Source organism: Malaya genurostris, chromosome 3 (genome assembly GCF_030247185.1).
Source record: "Malaya genurostris strain Urasoe2022 chromosome 3, Malgen_1.1, whole genome shotgun sequence".
Taxonomy (NCBI): Eukaryota; Metazoa; Arthropoda; class Insecta; order Diptera; family Culicidae; genus Malaya; species Malaya genurostris.
Genome location: NC_080572.1, coordinates 108,484,729 through 108,504,374, shown reverse-complemented (window position 1 = coordinate 108,504,374; position 19,646 = coordinate 108,484,729). Strand labels below are relative to the sequence as shown.

General features: G+C 39.1%; 1 protein-coding gene and 1 long non-coding RNA gene across 31 annotated transcripts in view; one reads left to right on the top strand and one right to left on the bottom strand.

The window, feature by feature from the left end:
* LOC131434615 (protein muscleblind) overlaps positions 1–19,646 on the top strand; it is a 961,748-nt gene that overhangs the window by 811,753 nt on the left and 130,349 nt on the right. The gene's annotated exons all lie outside the window — the stretch shown is intronic.
* Positions 5,583–9,399, bottom strand: LOC131434618 (uncharacterized). Its single transcript, XR_009230370.1, has 3 exons — positions 8,697–9,399; positions 8,571–8,641; positions 5,583–8,514 (listed from the first exon to the last, which is right to left on the bottom strand). It is a non-coding gene; the product is annotated as an uncharacterized LOC131434618 (long non-coding RNA).

Below are 19,646 nucleotides of genomic sequence, written 5' to 3'. Positions count from 1 at the left end.
AATATGGAAACTCGTCAACCTGAACAATTTTTCAAACACGCAGACTGATTGCAGGTGTACGGTGTCATTTATTTGCGCTAGCGGTTTTTGTTTTGTTCCACTGTGAGCCCTTTTGCACCCCGAAAAACCACCCAAAACAGTCGGTCGGTGTATTGGCGAGAGCCGCTGATGAAGTTGGAATGGAAATAGTCATGTCAACTCATCTGCATAGGTGATTACTTTTTCCCCACACGGGACGAGCCCAAGTCAGTTCCTGTTGGTGAGACCTTGCACCATGGCTATTTGGTTGTTGGCTCCTGGCAAGACGTAAACCGATCAGTGATAAATTTTAGCCCACTTTAGTAGGAAGGAATACACAAAATCATTGTTTGGCTTGTGTTCAAAAACTGATGTCGTAGTAGCTCGGTAGGAAATTGGGTATTAAGTAGATCTAAAATACAGCAAATACAAAGCTATTGTTAGAGTGAGATGAACTCGCTGAAATATTCGTTCTTAAACTCAGTTTAGCTTTTATCATTATCAAATGAACATCAGTTTGAAAAAATACTGATAAAGGAAGAAATAAAATTTGACGAAACAATTTCTTCAGAGACGACACTTTTTCCTATCCGAAGAATTAATCTACCAATTCCAGTCTGCATGAAGCACAACCTAGAAAGCAACCCAATGCAGCAGAGCTTCGTACGTATTCAGGATGGGCACGGCCGCTACCTGGTGCAATTTTCGTAACTCCAGAACGACTAATCCGAGGAGCAAACCATTATAAGTAATTTTTTTGTTTTCGATCCGAAGAATGGTTTTCTACAAACTTGTTTATTTTTTTTCTGGATATAATTGTCGACATTTACACCGAGTATTCGGTAATCATCTCGGCAAAAGATAAACTTACGGATAAACAAATCTCGGCAAAAAGATGCACCTTGCCGAAAAATCATTAAATCTACTAAACGAATCTCGGAGAATATAAATTGATTACAGAGCATGTACTAAATTAGACGATTTTGCTGCGTGTCCAGCGGTTCTTAATATTCGAAAATAGAAATAATTTAGAATTATCACTTGAAATCAATTTATTCTAATATTTGCTCATCCTCATAAATAGGAGAAACAAAATATTTTGCGAAGAACGTTCGAAGATATGTTTACTTATTTCCAAACATGTTTTGTAGCCGACGTTTGCCAATGTTTATCGACGTTTCTTAATGTAGGGTCCATGAAGTTACACTACTACTGAACTTACTGGTTCACGGCAACTGATCCTATATTTTTTAGAGTATCGTATTGGACTTTGTAATCTTAAGTTTCGCTTTGCTGCAACTTCTTCTTGAACATTATTTGTTTACAAACAGCTTACAAATTAAGATTTGCAGAAAGCGTATACAAAAAAACATCTACTCCTTTCCAAAATTAATCTTTAGCCGAATTCCATCCGTGCAATGGTTTGCCATACTGAAAACTTATACAATATCTCGTTCAAATTGAAGAAATTTGAACCTAATTTTTAAACCTTTATATTATATAACGAAAAAAAAACAGATTGAAACAATGACTTGCGAATACAACTATGCGATGTTTTCAACCTTTTCTGCTATTAATTGCTCAACCAACAAAATAAATGTAAATTAGTGTAAATGATTTCAAATTATAGGAACAAATTTTAATCCATTTTTTTTTCTTTTATTGTTTACAGGTATGTACTTTTGGGAACAATCAACCCCATCGCACTGTAAGTAAACTAGCAACTTGAACCAACAGACATACCCAAATGACTAGAGCCATTTCGGTAATCTTGGGTTTGTTTGAAAGTCATAATTTGACCATTGATCAAGTTTGGAAGACCCATGACTAGTTTGAAAGCTGACAGAGTCGTATAAATGACGTAACCGAAAAACCAAATTTTTCTTATCCTGTTCTCAAAGATGATTGAGCCAATTTGGACAAACTTGGCTACGGATCACGGTTCAAACGAGGAAACACTTCCGATTCTCGATATATAATCGCATATGTGACGTAACGGACAAAGCTAGAATGTACACAGAAAGAAATTATGAATTTTACAGGTGACGTAATTCTACAAACGATACAATTCATAACTACTTAACTTCTCAAATGACCCAATATTCCATTCGTTCAGAAATTTACTGGTTCCGAGTGTGATTTGCATTCGGCTAGCAAGTGAGACTGTATGAATTTATATGCGATTTCCCAGCCAAGCAGATATGTGCTTCTGTGGCTCAGTCTACTAACTGATGTGCTTTGTGATCTAATGTTTTTCGGTTCAGGTCGCGTTGTTGCTGTCGATCTTTTTGATTTTTATTTCATTCGTTTTAAAGCCATGTAATTTTCAAATCACACAATTTTTTATCTTCTTGAACATAAATTTGTGTAAAATATGACGCTCCATTTATGTGCATCTGATAAGAAGTAAAATCACAAGAATTTTTCGAACTGTGTAGCCTCAGATTCAGTGTAATAAATCACGGAGGGCATACTTGATTCCAGAGATAGAACCGAATGAATAACGTAACTTAACACATCACTCAATAAGTCGTGCAATTAACTAAGAAAAACGTTTCTTTTTATGTTATGTTATGTGCCCAATGCACAAAATAGGATAACCCCTAAATGACCATTACCTAAATCGGCCAGTTTAAGTCGAAACTCGTTTACGTTCGGCACGACAGTAAAGACGTTGCACTTCGGTGCAAATAAAAAAAAGTGTTCCGTAAGTAGCAGAAACTTTATGTCTGTCTAGCGGTTTATGTTGAGCTGCTAGGTTACATAACAGTTCAACATAAACTGTTTTGTACTGACAAGTCAAAGACGAAACATAATGTATAGAAATCGGTTATGTGCCCAATGCACAATATAGGATAACCTTTGCCAGGATTCTTTTTGCTAAAAATTGATTTTATTAATCAATATAGTCCCCTCCAAGAGCAACACAATTATTCTAACGCTTATCTAACTTCTCGATGCCGTGCTTGTAGAAGGATATGTCTTTTGCCTCAAATAGTCTTCATTTAAGTAGAATTTCTTACCGGTGAACATTTTTTTAAATTAGCAAATAGTAGTTACCGAGGGTCAGATCTGGACTAGTTGATAGATGAGGAAGCAATTCGAAGTGTAATTCGTTCAATTGAACCTTCGTTGTCATCGATTTGTGAATCGGTGCATTGTCTTGGTAAAACAGCGGTTTTTCATTCGACAGGTGAGATCGTTTTTCCTTAATTTTTGCATTCAATTGATCTAACAACGTTGTGTGGTATTCGCTGAAAAATTGTTTTTCCTTTCCCGAGATAGTCGATTAAGATTATACCATATGCATCTCGAAATACTGAAGTCATAACATTCCCACCTGTATTTGGACGCTTCGGACGTGACTCACCGGCTGCAGCACACTCAGATGATGATAGTCTTGATTCCGGAGGATCCATGTTTCATCCATTGTCCCATATCAGCACAAAAATCTGGTTCATTACTTGTAACCATGATCAAACACTGCTCTGAATTATCAACAGGTTGTTGGTTTTGATCGACTGAGAATAAACGCGGCCCCACGAAAAAACAAGAGCTTATTCATGATCCAATGTTAATATTTAATTGTAAATACACTGCTTTCTGATATCATTATGGTCTCTACAATATCGTGCAATTTCAATTCACGATTAGATATCACCAATTTGAAAACTTTTCTAATGTTTTCTGGAATAAACACCTCAAATGGACGACCACGTCCAAATTCAACAAATCAATAATTTCATCAGTACCATATATTTAAATGAATATCGATTCATAATTTTTTTAATCTTGTACGGAAGTGCTACCAACGATTCAAAGCTTCTTCAAATCAAAATTATTTTCATGTGTCATATGGATTAAAATTAGACTAGAATGAATATTGTTCATCATAAGAAATCCTGTTTAAAGCTCGATGCTTTACCGACCAACATAACATTATTTAGTCGTTCGAAAATTTTTGTTTTTCTAACTTCGTAGCATCGTGACACGTATCACTAAACAGTTTTTTCCCGGTTAGTATGTTCCAAAAAAAACGAATTCAAATTGTTCTTTTTCAACCCAGTTAAACTCGCAGCCGTGGAACTCATAATACTCCGAGCACCACAAAAACATTTTTCCGCGTTTGCTATTTTACGTCTCGCTGCGCCAATGTTATTAAACGTTTGTATGTTCACTTCATAGGGTTTGATTTATGTTGCCAGTTTGGAACAATGTAACTCCTAGCATAGTTCTGCTGTCAACATAAAATTTGTCCCCGGAACCAGTTCGCAGTATGTGTAGAGCTAAGCAAACTCCGAAGTCGATTGTACAATTTCATAGTGCAGAGCCACCGACTGTGAAGTTTCGTAAGCGAGCGCAGCCTTACACAGGACGCAGGATCCATATGGTGCAAACAATAGGCGACTAACCCGAAATATACACCGAGTAGTCAAGGAGCAGAAAATTTTACGACTACAAACTCGGGGATACGGACTCGAATGACAAACAACAACAGTAAGATGAAAGTCGTCATCATCCACGGGGTAGTGCCTGGAGTTTCGCCACACTTCTCGTCTCGTCTCGGTAGCCCCGATCGCAGTGGCAATAAATAAGTAAATTTTATGATTTATCGTGGCGTGCACCATGGAAGCCGAAATTTTCTTCTAGAGCAGCAATAGCAGTGTCCGCTCGCCGGATACCAACCATGGAAAATGATATTTATGGATTGTTAATAGAGGAATAACTCGACGGGTCGAACTCGGTTGGATCTCCTAGGCAGTTCCCCAGGCAGCACGGTAAATTTGGGTGAAACGGTAGAAAGTAGTCCTCACCCTTGTTTAGCTTTTATAGAGACAAATATGTAGTAAAATAAAAATGGGTCTCTTCCTGTGCTATCCAAAATGATGGAGAAGAGTCAGACAGCAATGATTTATCAATCCATCTGCAAGCGAATTTTCTATTGCCATTTCCTTTGCCTGAGCAAAGAAATTGTGGTACACCTGCTATAGTGGTTTATGCGAGGTAATGACTAGAAAATTGCATAAAGTTGTTGAATTCGACATTTATTATTATTGTCGAAGAAACCAAACCACAAAAACTACTATTTGATACTTGAAAAAATTTCGAGCAATTTCGAATTAATCTTTCCCGATAGATATTCCGCACGGTATGTGCTTCTGAGGATGGTTCGGCAGTCAAAGGCCATACAAGGCTGCACTTCTCTTTTTTCACATCAGAAAAAAGCATAAAATGTGCACACTCTTCAAGATATCGCTCGAAAAACTGCAGTTCGATTTTATTACACTCACTGGTACGGTCCACTTCACCAAACCATTCGAGTAACCTCGGATGGAGATCGTGAAGTTACTAGCTCACGAAGACCCAAGACGCTCTCAGTTTTCCTCCTTCGATTACTATTTGAAAAATTCCACCATATACTGAGGAGGGGGGGTCAGCAAAAGTCATGTACGTGCCGTTTTCTTGTGTTTTTTTTGCTTCCATTTCTTTCGTTATCCTGCTAGTGCAAAGAAAAATCCAAACCACCCCCTTCTGATGGCGCTATGCAGCCAACATTTTCCACCGACACCGTCTCCGGTGCAACCGATTGTTCACGAACGCTATTCTGTCTGCTGGCATCCGCTAGCTGGACCACAATCTTCCGGCTCCGCTGGCGTTTGGAAACACTCTTCATCGGTCCTTTGAGGGAAAGCGAGTGGAAAACCCGTAGAAATGCAACTCACAGCAGGTCGCGTTTTTTTTCATTTTGTATTTTCGTTCTCTATTAGAACATGAAGCTTATTATAGATATTACACGATTTTTTTTTTGCCTCGGCTCTTGCTGTTCCGGAAAGGATTCTCCTTGGTGTGAAGCTTTTAATTTTTATATGCATTTATTCAGCAGGTAGTAATTCATAAACAATTCCGATAAGACAGAACAACTTAGTTTCATTTCCGAAACAAATAATATCAGGTGTACAACTTTGCTTCCGCCGTTTTGGCATTAAAAATGCCTTACTCTTCACTATATGGGGCCGGGTGTCAATTAAAAGTTTCAAAAATAGTCGCGTAACCTTTTTGTGTCATAATTTTGAGCGTTAATAACTCGGTCATTTGTTGATGGATTGTTATAATTTAACAACCAATCGATTCGGAAACTTTTAACTTATGGCGTTTTCGTTTTTAATTTGCACTACACCGGTGCAGTGCTACACTGAGGCATGAATAAACGAACAAAAATGACGAAAACATAAACAGTAACCATTGACTACAATACACGATTCCATTGCACAGAGCTACACCAAACTTTTGATGAGTGCTACACCAGTGGTATCGGTGCAGAAAAAGTGTAGCACTGGTGTAGTGCAATTGGTAAAAACGAACGGTTTCAGTGCAGCTTTCGCTACACCAGTGTAGTGCAATTTAAAAACGAAAACGACATTAAACATGTATGACAACGTCGTTTCAGTATTTCAATAGCATACTGTTGAAAAAATGGTTGGAATCGACCTATGTTTTCATCCATCAATCCCTGTTGTACAAAATGACGTCAACTTCTTGTTCGGCATAGGAGGCTTTGCGTCATGCATAGTAAACACCGCATCGTTCTGCGTAGTATGAAGAGAAATCTATAAATATAGGCTGCACAGTGTTTCTTTGTCTAGTTGATGTTTGACTGTGAATGAAACAAGTAGCTCGTCCAGTGAGCTGATGACTGGATTGTATATGCGTTCACTTGCTGGATTGTCACTTTTGCATTATGTGTTGGTGAAATTTCCTGTTGTCTGCGCAACACCGTGTTCGCTTTAGTATCTTATATATCATCTAGCTATTGAAGAACCGAATTAGCGTGACGATTCTTTTGAAATATCCCATGTATTTAGCAAATTTTTGGTCGATTTTGCCATTAAAATACCTCACTCTTCGCTACACGAGGCTAAGTGTCAATTTAAAACATGCAAAACCAATCGCTTGACATTTTTCTGTCATAAGTTTGAACGCTTATAACTCAGTCATTTGTTGATGGATTTATATAATTCAACAACAAATCGATTCGGAAACATTTAACTTAAACTTATGAGATAACTTCATTTGAATATTTCAATTGCATACCTTTGAAAAATTGGTTTGAATTGAGCATTTTATTTTGGTTCTCTTGTAACTATCAGGCCAATTTAGAATGATCGGCGATTGATTTTTCGGATCTAATTTGCAGCGCTTGTTCCTCAATGATTTGTTAATGGATTTTCCTAATTTAAATGATTCCAAAGCTTCAATATTGTAAACTTAAAAATGTTTTAATTGGCCAACGGATCGGTTTGCATACTTAAATCTCAATTCCCATACGAACAAAACGTGACAATGTGACTGAACAAGTTGTTGTCCCACCAGGAATTAAACGCTTCAAATGTGTAACGTGCACGACGATGCTACCAATATCAGTCTGTCTAATCGCTCCACCTATCCGAACAAATGGTTTAAGCGCCACCTCTTTCGAGGACCACTTGTCGTGCCTAGGGTTGCCCGACCAGAAACCCAGCCTCAGGGCGGGTCGTTATAAAAGAGTTTAGGGGAACGATCTGGCAAACACAACCGATCCGAAAGGTACTCAGTTCAACAATCAACTATACCGCAACAAAACCCAAGAAATTCGTTTGTCTATCCAGATAACCTAAGAACACCAACTCGCGCGTATCATCACTGGAGGAAATCGTCCACCCAGAACCCTAAACCGTATCCGAAACGCGAGTGGTGGGACTAAGATTCCCAAGTAGTCCAACTCGGAGTAAACCACAACAACTACACAATTATTACGACGCGAAACATGAGATACCTCCTCAAACCAGTAACATCTGTTTAACTATAGCAGCTATCTACCTGAATAATATACACATCATTTATCGAAATAACAGAAACATATTTATATTTATTAAGTAACTTTAGCAATTCGTAATCCTAACCTAGGTTTCCATCTCGGTGTTGCCTATACTAATTGATACCTAACTGTGTGCGGGTGGATATCTAGCTTGCTTCGTTAAGGTGCCATAATACTAGATTTAAAGCTCACTTTTAGGTGGGTGTCTAGGCTACCCCCTTTTAACCATGCGCATGGATTTAATTTATAGCGTACTTACAGCTTTCTTCGCTGCTACCTGCCTGTATTGCGACGCTCCGCCGAATGATGACGATGCTGGCGTCGATACGAATGATTCTGCGCTGACGGCGTTTCAGTATGCCGACGCCGGAGCGGGTTTACGGCTGGACGTCCTTCGTGGGTAACTGCTGACAGTGTCGGAACGCCGGACTGCTGTCAGCAACAAAAAACGTGCACACCGGTTGGTTGTGACGTGTGGCTCTGATGGGCGGAAAATGACGAACTTCGCCCTTCTGGCGATTTTGACGGAGATTGCCAGAATTTCCAAGCCAGAGCGTGGGGTCTAGAGCGCGTCGCTGGATGAAGAACGGTGCGGCGAGCCGAAGAGCGTCTAAAGTAGGGAATAAAAAGCCGTCGCACGGCTACACGACGCCGTGAGCTTATTGTATCGTGATTGAATAGCACCATTGTAAATTACCTTTGTTATAATTTCCTTCCAACGCACACGATCTTTTCCCGCACTTTCTACTGCTAATATTAACGCAACACCTAAGAACAGAACTATTACCAAATTTTAAAGACATCTCATGTTTGAATTTAATACCTTCTAACACGCACCGCGGAACAAAAGTAAAAACACGCACTCTAGCCTCTTCCACGGTCTAGATGGAAATGGATTAGATCTTTTCCCTAAAACCCTCAGAATGCCGAATTTCAGTCTTAGCTAACCGGAAGTACGTAATTTTACCGAAGTAAGATTCGTATTTTCGAAAACCGAACTTCTTGGACAATAGTTTTAAGATTCGTTAGCTCATTCCCTCCCGAATCTTATGCATTCAACCATCTCGCGCCAATACCCTTTTTGCGTTCAAATCGTTATCTGGCGAACATTGATAAGACTACGCGAAAGAGGACTCTTCGGAGGCTGAAACCTAACCATTCGTATTGGTTTTGCAATATAGTGAGACCGATCGGTTATATAAAGAAGAGAAAAAGTTTGTATGCGCAAAGAAATGTAGATTAGCCGCCGGTGTTCATTCTTCATCTGATTAGAGATGCTTAACTTTTTACACGGAAGGGAATTATTTCAAGCGGCGGCTGACTTATTTGAATCATGACAAACGTGACTGCTACAAATGATTCAAAATTAAATTCTGAAACTTATCTAAAAGCGGCCTCCTCGTTTTAGTAGTATAAATGAGTTCCACAGGCTCACATATACAGAACTATTAGATGCAATATCGTATAGTTTCAAAGATAAACTCAAGGTAAGCTTACCTGCGATTTTACATGTATCGTTGGAATAGGAACCCTCGTAGAATTTGGTTAACCGCCAGTTTCAGTTTAATTATTATTTGCTTCAAAACAATAAGCGTCTGTTGACTACACGCGTTGTAACTATGACAATGTTCATTCAAGTTACAATATGAAAAAAAATTCGGAATTTTGTTGCGTATCCATTCCGTATATTCCTAATATGCCAAAGCGAAAATCGATGTAAGTAACTAAATATTCTATGCGGATTGTTTCACATGTTTTCTTACTCGTATTGTTGCCATATTATTTACCGACACTTTCCGAAGATTGTCGACGATTCTGAAGAAGGATTGATAAAATTACACTATTACTGAGTGCAAACTCCAACACAACATTTTTCGTTAAAATATATAAAATCTTCTCTTGGATCGATTAACTGTTTATAAAATTAATAAGTTTGTACGTTTCTCGAAAATTATAATCATAAAATAAAATAGTTTTATTTTTTCAGGTTCAAATTTTTAGGTTGTTTGTATCTAAACTTGAGATTTCGAGTAACTTTGAATTCATCATAATTGACTTCTAGTTAAAGGACGTTATTCAAAAACTTAACAATGTAAAAATTTGTGGAAAGGGATCAAAATTGAATAGAATCAATTATAACGGAAGAATCTAATTGTCAATTTTATCATTCGCTAACACTCTGAGCGCTTAAACTAGAGCAAGTTTGTAATTAGTCAATTGAATAAGTTTTTAGTTTAGTGTATCATCATCATTATCATCTTTTTTTTCGTATTTATTATGGGAACCCTAGAAACATTTCATTTTTAATGTTATTGTGCTCGGTCGTGTCTTGAATACAACCCTCTAATTTTTCGAACTGTTGAATGGTTTCGGCTGCTGAGACATGTTTCCTAAGATGTGCCTTCGTTAATGCCCAAAATTCCTCAATTGGTCGAAGTTGTGGGCAATTTGGTGGATTCGTGTCCTTTGGGACGAAAGTGACATTTTTGGTATACCATTCTACCGTTGATTTCGAGTAGTGGCAAGAAGCAAGATCTGGCCAGAACACAACAGGATCCTTGTGGCTTCGAATCATGGGTAGAAGTCGTTTTTGTAAACATTCCTTGACGTATATTTCGCTGTTCATTGAAGCAGTGGTGATGAAGGGTTTCGAAATCTTACCGCAGCTACAAATTGCTTGCCAGACCATAGCTTTCTTACCAAATTTTTCGTCTTCAATCGGATTCATTCGGACTGCTTTAACACTTGCCCTTCTCGAAATTGTCTCGGACTAGATTAACACTTGCCCTTCTCGCACCGTATAATATTGTGGTCCCGGCAAGGATTTGTAATCGAGTTTCACGTAGGTTTCGTCGTCGATGATTATGCAGTTCAAATTTCCAGCAAGAATCGTATTGTACAGCTTTCGAACCCTCGGCCAGATCGATGCTTCTTGTTTTTTCCAAATTATAAGCTTCATTGCGAAAAAGTGCTTACAGATGTATTATTCAAAGTATTGTCCGTCGCTAGCGACAACTTTCTCCCATCTTTCCGGCAATTTTCGGAATCCGGCTCGAAAAAAGGAATCCTCTTTTGACGCTATCCATGAAGCTCGAAGGATTGAAAATGTTGATCTGCCAGGCCGTGCGCCATCGAACGGAATAGGTGGAAGTCAGAAGGAGCGACATCTAGGGAATACGGCGGGTGGGACAAGACTTCCCATTTCAGCGTTTCCAGGTACTTTTTGACCACTTTTGCGACGTGAGGCCGAGCATTGTCGTATTGAAGGATGACTTTGTCATGTCGCTCTTGATATTGTGGCCGCTTTTCTTTTAGCGCGCGACTAAGACGCATCAGTTGCGTTCGGTAGCGCTCTCCTCTGATGGTTTCACCCGGTTTTAAGAGCTCGTAGTAAATCACACCGAGCTGATCCCACCAAAATACAAATCAACATCCTAGCACCGTGAATATTCGGTTTTGCCTTCGACGAAGTAGCATGCCCCGGCTTTCCCCATGATTTTCTGCGTTTAGGATTATCGTATCGAACCACCGGTTACGATTCGATGTAAAAACCCCTTACGATTTTGTCTTTGAAGCAGTTGCTCACATACAAATAGACGGCGCTAGATGTCCCTCGGTTTCAACTCGTACAGCACCCAATTTCCTTCTTTCTGAATCATACCCAGGGCCTTGAGACGTTTTGAAATGGCTTGCTGACTCACTTCCAACGATTCGGCAAGCTCTTCTTGGGTTTGGCACGATTCTTCATCAAGCAATGCTTCTAGTTGTTTATCTTTGAAGGTTTTTTCTCTTCCACCACCAAGTTTGTCTTCGACATCGAAATCACCATTTTTAAAACGTTGAAACCACTCCCGACACGTTCTTTTACTCAGAGCAGCATCACCGAAAGTTTCTAAGAGCATTCGATGCGCTCCAGCTGCTTTTTTCTCGAATTGTAACAGAAAAGTAAAACTTCCCGCAAATGGCGAGAATTGGGCATATAAACAGACATTTTCGAGTGTGAATAATACGAAAACAAGAACAACTATCACAGAAACGGCGATGACAATTCGTGAGGCACTGTACACTCTCACTTTAAAGGCATTATCATCTATGTATTTTGACCAGCCTCAGCCGGTACAGCCACCTATCGGAAAACGGCGGAAGCAAAGTTGTACACCTGATAACAAATGACACATAAATAGACTAAATATTTTGTTTGCATAGCGTTTCAAATTGAACTGCTAAGTTTGCATTAGTGGCCCGATTTTGTCTGCTCTACACTGACGAGTCAAAGACGAAATGTAACAAGAAGACAATAATCATCTGGGAATTTTTGTATCTCAGGGGTACCGGCTAAACTGCGCATGAACAATATGAAATTCTTTTACGTTTTGCCCTCGACTCATCAGTACAGAGCAGATCAAATTGAACTGCTAATGCAAACTTAGTAGTTCAATTCGAAACACTTAGCAGACGGATAGTTATTATTATTTGCAACAGATTTGTGTTTGCACCGATGTGCAATATTTTTACTGTCGTGCCGAAAGAAACGAAATGTTGATCCACGTGGTGGCATTAGCAGTCCAACATAGTCTACTAATGTGCTGATGAGCCGAAGGCGAAACCTAAACGAAATTCTAGAAGAAAATGATTTGAATTAACCAGAACTTTGATTATATTGAAAGAAGCGGACTATTTCAAACAGAAATTCTTCTGAAGACATGAAAACTCTAATATTAACCCCTGAAGCACAAATAAAAAAACGCGTGTTTGGACATGATTGGGACCACTGTGCAATGCAAAACTCGGCAGTTCAATTTGAGCCGCTAAGCCGACGTAAAGTTAACGCTAATGTTAGAAAAACTTTATTAGCTTGAAAATCACCTGTCACATTTTTTTCTTCGGTTACACTGGTACTAAACAAGGAAGGGAAAACCCGAACACGGCAGTCGGAAAGTAGAAGTCGAAAACCGATAATGTTAACAATTGAATTGCTGATTATTTTTTTGCCCAATTAGTTTAGGTTGCATTTGTTTTGTGGAGTAAATTTTTTTGATGGTGAGCTCACTTCGTCCGCGTCCCTTGTCGTCGAAGTGGATGCCAAAACACTCTCTGTGCAATTACTAAAAAACTAATACAATGACGAGAGCTAATTTTTACCGATTCATCTGACTATCCAAATCTGATAATTGACCATCATGATAAAAAAAATTCACTGCTTACCATGAAACTGTGCAAATTTCGTCTAATTTCCTTCCCATAAATCATATACTGACAGCAGTCAACTCACCTTCCTGAACATTACAACCGACAGCAAAAGCAAACCATTATCATTACTTACCCGCATGTCCTGTACGGGCTGGCAACGTTTACAGAGCGGCATGCGAAGTGGAAATGAGACCCGAGCTTTTACAGATCGCGATAACGTCGGTGACGGAAATGGTTCCAATGATGTTGACGATGACGATGATGATGGCGATGATGATGTTGTTGCCTCCAAGTTTATGACGATGATGATAGTGAACAGGAACCTGAATTTCAAATTCAATTCAAATATCAACTCTGACAGCTGCTGTCGGCCGAGTGAGTATTTTGCTCTCTCACTGAACTATTTTGATTTGCCAGCAGTTTACTGATGGTGTACAAAAACGGAAACCGACTTACTGCTTTCACTCGGTTAGGTGTGTATTGGATTTCAAGCGTTCGTCCGAAAGTTCGCGTTAACTTTGCCAGTATTTTTGCGGTCGGAAACTCTTATTGCACACGTCACTCAACGAAACTCCGTGTTTCTGATGTTGGCTTTTTCTCCCAGCCCATACCAAACAGCCGGATTTCATATATGGGGTAAAGATTTTCGACTCCAGACATGATCAATGAATCAAACTACAAATCTGCCTGTGATTTTGAAGTTAAAAATATTTCGTCTATATCTGTTGCATGTGGGTTCCCCAACTCTTGGTTCTTGAAAGCTTTCGGCTACGCAAAATTAGGACTGCAATTATCATTAGTTATCCTAAATGGCCTTCCTTTCTCTGCCAAGTGGCACAGTTCCAGGCCATTAAGTGAAATGTCCTGACAACTTTTTATTTTGCTTCAATCTCTTCCATGTTTCACTCTTTTTCCGGTTGTTCAATCGATATCGGTTGCCATAATCATAATAGTAGAAGGAACTCCCTACTTCTTCTTCTTCTTCTTCTTATTTCTCCACTCCCACCATTTCTGCTTTATCGATTGAAGATACGCGTGATTATTCCGTTTCATGGATTTACTTCCACACTTTTTGCTCGACATCGACGAGTACTTCCCCATTATCGCCATAGGGTGGTGATCGGTTCCGGCAGTGCTGATAACGACAAATTATCGCCTCAGAAGGGCCACCCTGTCGCAGGATCAAGTTTTCCTTCGACTCCGGAGAGTGGAAGAGTACTCGGAAGAAAAGTGCACCCGAAAAAAAAGTGATAACAATAATTCACTTCCCGACACGGCTTTTTGCGTTGTTATCCTCCTCGCCTGGCAAGGCAGCGATAATGTACCTATCATTCTTCTTGAAATAGCGAAAATTCCGCCAGTTGCTTCTCCGTTGGAGTGTTTGTTTTTGTTCCGGATCCACCACCGATGAGAGGGTGGAAGCAAGCGAGTTGTCTGATACTGACACTGAACTGGAGATTGAAGCGAACCCGGAACGAGAGGCAAAAGCATTGAAAAAATAACGTGTACTGATTGGAACAGCGATAATCAATATTATGACCAGAGCGACAGCAAAAAAAACCCGACGCCCGTTGATTGCTCGATAATTTACTTTAGAATAGACTTTACAATCATTTGGAATGTTGAGAATCATTAGTTTGTTGCTGACATTACACATGTTGCTTTCAATACTGTGCAGCGTTACCCTGAATTCAGCAGAAATCGGACTGGAACCATGATTGTGCGAATAAAAAATTATTTTGTAGTTATATGAAACAGCAAAACAGAATCAATACAGTGATTTGAGCTCCGTCAAAGGACACTCCAAATTTTACTATGAGAGTAGAACACTTACAATGCACAGGACTCGATTTTCAACTGCAATTTTAGTGTATTGGAATTTTTTTCACATGAAAGGAGACGCGAGTTTGTTATACATAATTAAGTATCTTTAACAGTAAAATACATCTTCGGTGCAACCAGATAGGAAGCAGTATTCAGGTAAGCATCAATAAACAAAGTCTTGGCTTTAACATTCCTTTTGTGGAATTTGGCCTTTCTGTACAGAATAATTGCATGGCTAGTACTATGGATCCTACTGACACTAAGAATTCTTTCAGGTCGGGGCTCGAACATACGACAACTGGCTTGTAAGACTAGCTTCCTATGCATTGAACCGTCAACCCGGGTTAAGCATCAATATTGGCAGTAAAATAGCCTTTTAAGAGCATTGAATATTCTTCCAGTTCTAAATAAGCAATCTAAAAGCTTATAGACTGAAAATCGATCAATATTCAGAATGCACACTAACCATAAACAAACATACTTGGAGCAAGCATTGGTGTTGTAGATTTTACCAAAGTCGGCAAAGATTGCTGCTTCAAATTTGGAACAGGCTTTCCTGAAAATTCGCTCTTCATATAAGCCTGGACATTTTCGGTAGGGTTTGGAACGAGAGATTATGAGAAACAGCCAAGTTTTGTTATCCGGTCCAAACATCTTTTCGGTCGACTTCATAAGGCTTAGTTTGAACATTTCGAGCGATTCCACTACCTTCGAATTATGCGTGAGAGGCTCCATGCATCCAAACCCCTACTCTGAAAAGTATCCTGCACCCAGTGTTGGTGATTACCGAAAATTTGACAGAAGCTGCTATATTGCTATCTATATTGTATACAACATTTTCAATCCGGTAGAAGATGCTACAAGAACTCGAGTCTCTCAATGCATGAACTGCGAGAGAATTTTTCTCCACTTCATACTCTAAGTATTTCACGGTTCTTAAAAAAAATTTACAGTCTGATAATGATTGTTGCTGTTTGGAATTTCCCAAGAGAGAATCGCAAGTTGACAATTATCGCAGAAAATCGAATCGATGATTCGACTTGATGATTCTCATATGAAATTGCAATATTTTAAAACCCTTGTGTGGAGCATTCACATACATTTTCATAGACACAACGTATACAACGGTTATATGCACATAGTTAGAATAAGCAGCAATAGTAAAATGATTCTATCGCAATTATCTACTGCCTATGTAGAATAGGATCGCGAAACGAGAATAAGCGACCGTTTGTTGCTTCAGAGAGGATCCCCACAGCAGCGTGCTAACCTTTGATTCTCAGAAATGTCATCGAGAGAAATTCGCTCTCGCACTGGTGTCTATTCTATGTTAAATTAGCCATGCCGGGTTTTTGTTGTTGCGATGATATCCGTCTCTCTTTGATGGCACTGATTCAATTGTGTGAAGAGTTGCTGGTGAGTGTTCTTTGATACGATAAAAGCCATCCTTGCCTGCAGCCAGGCGCGTAGCCAGAGAAAATTTTCGGGGGGGGTTTTAGAACATGGTGATAAATCAACACATGTACAATTTATATCACAATGTTTCCCATGGGTTATAATTTTTTGTTTCGGGGGGGGTTTGAACCCCTAAAACCCCCCCCCCTGTGTACGCGCCTGCCTGCAGCATTTACTTTTACCGAATGTTTGATAGTGTGCGCAACGAAGTCGGTACTGTTTCTCAAACAGGCACGCTTCACTTGAGCCCATGTCCAAAAAGTTGCGCTTCATCCAAGCAAATCGTTTTCGACGAATCGCGATCATTTTCATATGGGATCTGCTAAGCAAAGATTCCAAGCATTGCTTTTTGTTAACGTCGCCATATCGTTTTGAGGCTAATATGAATTTCATTCATGACAAGTTGAACCTTGGCTCTACCCAGGCGCATACTAAGGTTATTTCTAAGCATCGGCGCTATCTTTGTTCTCTGGATGTCACGCACATGTCCAGTTTTTTGAAAGATTATCAGTCTTCTTATACTAATTTTTATCCCTTTTTCAATGAAATTCTATGACTTTCTAATAATTCAAGCTTCAACAGAGTACGATAATTTTGGTTATTTTGCATGAGTGCACAGTAGAGATGATCGGATAAGCATTTTTTCAAACCCGAACCCAAACCGTACCCGATCGAAAATAAAACTTTTACCCGTACCCGATCCGCTCGCAATTAATTTTTCTTCCAATCCCAAACCCGACCCGTACCCGATAAAAAAATAAAAATCTTTACCCAATCCGAACCCGGGGTTCGGCTTCGGGTCGGGTGTCGGATACAAATTCCCAAAACCCGACCATCCCTAATGCCCAGTAAGTTAGAACTCATTTCCATAAACAACTGCTCTCTTCGAATTAATTAGAAACAATGCGGTAAATACTTTATTTATTCTTCCAAATCTATTTCGTCCCTCTCCAAATAATCCCTCCCGACCCCAATACACTTGTGCCAACGTTTTTAACCAACCCTCGAAACAGTTGATAAAGTCAATTTCCGGAATAGCCTTCAATGTGCGAAGCGATTCACGTTTGATGTTCGCAATTGACTCAAAACGGTTTTTCCGGAGCGGTGGTTTGAGTTTGCTAAATAACCAGAAGTCACACGGAGCTGAATCAGGCGAATACGGTGGTTGCGGAACGATATTGGATTATTTTTTGGCAAAAAAATCACTAGAAATCAATCAGTGATTTTGGAACCAATCGTGCTTTCAAATGATCTTTCGAACTGGTTTTTACTGATCCTTCCAATATTCCAACGGTCACAGTAAGGTTTTTGACTGACAATCGTCAATTCTCGAGCACCAATTACTTGATCTTATTGACGTGTTCATCATCAGTTGATGTTGGTGGCCGTCCTGGACGTGGTTCGTCGTCAACGCGTTCTCGACCCTCTTTGAACAACTTGTACCAACTAAACACACTTGCTCGCGACATACAATTATCACAAAAGACCTTTTGCCACATTATGAACGTTTCAAAAATTGGATTCCGCACACAAAATTTAATAAAACTTCATTGTTGAACAATTTCACTCATTGTACAAATAGCCGATTGCACTTTTAATACTTCAGAAAAACAGACGTATACTAAACACTAATGAATAGTTTGGCGTGATACTTGGCATAGATGTCACTAACAGCCATACCAGCCTAGAAAAAAACAGTATTACCCACAGTATTTTCCAACCACATGTATGATTCTTCAGAGCAAAGTAAATTGGGATATTTTTAGTTCCACTATTAGAAAAACAGTGTTCAGCGCTAAGGATTGAACATAAGACCACTGGATCTTGAAAACACAAGTTTAACGCATGAAACCGCAAGCCCAGAATAGTATCGAAAATCGAGCGACTACAATTTGCAGACAAATACGCAATTAAAAAAATCTAGTTCCAAGATTGAAGAGAAAACTGGCTTGAAAATAACTCCAATCGGAATAGCCACATTAACAAGAATATAATATTGGACTATGCACTGGTCAGCGACAGTCATAATGGCGTATTAATTTCTACACAGATAAAAATATTTTGTGAATTTACGTGAAAAGTCGCGTGAATTTCATTTTTTTTTTGTAGACGAAAGCACAAAGGGTATATGCAAAGTTCGATCTTTAAACGATCTTGCAGCCTTGCCATAGAACTAGTGACTTAAAATACATCTACAATTCTAAGCTATTCGGGAGATTTAAGCAACTTCTAGTACATGTGTACTGGAAGCTTGCACGATTGTTCAACCAAATTTAAAAAACCGATTCAATATCGGTTTTAAACTTGAGGACTAATACAGGGTGATTTTTTAAGAGCTTGAGAACTTTTTTAAACAATAAAACGCATAAAATTTGCAAAATCTCATCGGTTCTTTATTTTAAACGTTAGATTGGTACATGACATTTACTTTTTGAAGATAATTTCATTTAAATGTTGACCGCGGCTGCGTCTTAGGTGGTCCATTCGGAAAGTCCAATTTTGGGCAACTTTTTCGAGCATTTCGGCCGGAATAGCCCGAATTTCTTCGGAAATGTTGTCTTCCAAAGCTGGAATAGTTACTGGCTTATTTCTGTAGACTTTAGACTTGACGTAGCCCCACAAAAAATAATCTAAAGGCGTCAAATCGCATGATCTTGGTGGCCAACTTACCGGTCCATTTCTTGAGATGAATTGTTCTCCGAAGTTTTCCCTCAAAATGGCCATAGAATCGCGAGCTGTGTGGCATGTAGCGCCATCTTGTTGAAACCACATGTCTACCAAGTTCAGTTCTTCCATTTTTGGCAACAAAAAGTTTGTTAGCATCGAACGATAGCGATCGCCATTCACTGTAACGTTGCGTCCAACAGCATCTTTGAAAAAATACGATCCAATGATTCCACCAGCGTACAAACCACACCAAACAGTGCATTTTTCGGGATGCATGGGCAGTTCTTGAACGGCTTCTGGTTGCTCTTCACTCCAAATGCGGCAATTTTGCTTATTTACGTAGCCATTCAACCAGAAATGAGCCTCATCGCTGAACAAAATTTGTCGATAAAAAAGCGGATTTTCCGAATGGACCACCTAAGACGCAGCCGCGGTCAACATTTAAATGAAATTATCTTCAAAAAGTAAATGTCATGTACCAATCTAACGTTTAAAATAAAGAACCGATGAGATTTTGCAAATTTTATGCGTTTTATTGTTTAAAAAAGTTCTCAAGCTCTTAAAAAATCACCCTTTATATACAAAGATTTAATTGCATACATTTGGGATATTGGTGTAATTTCGTCGGTTATAAAAC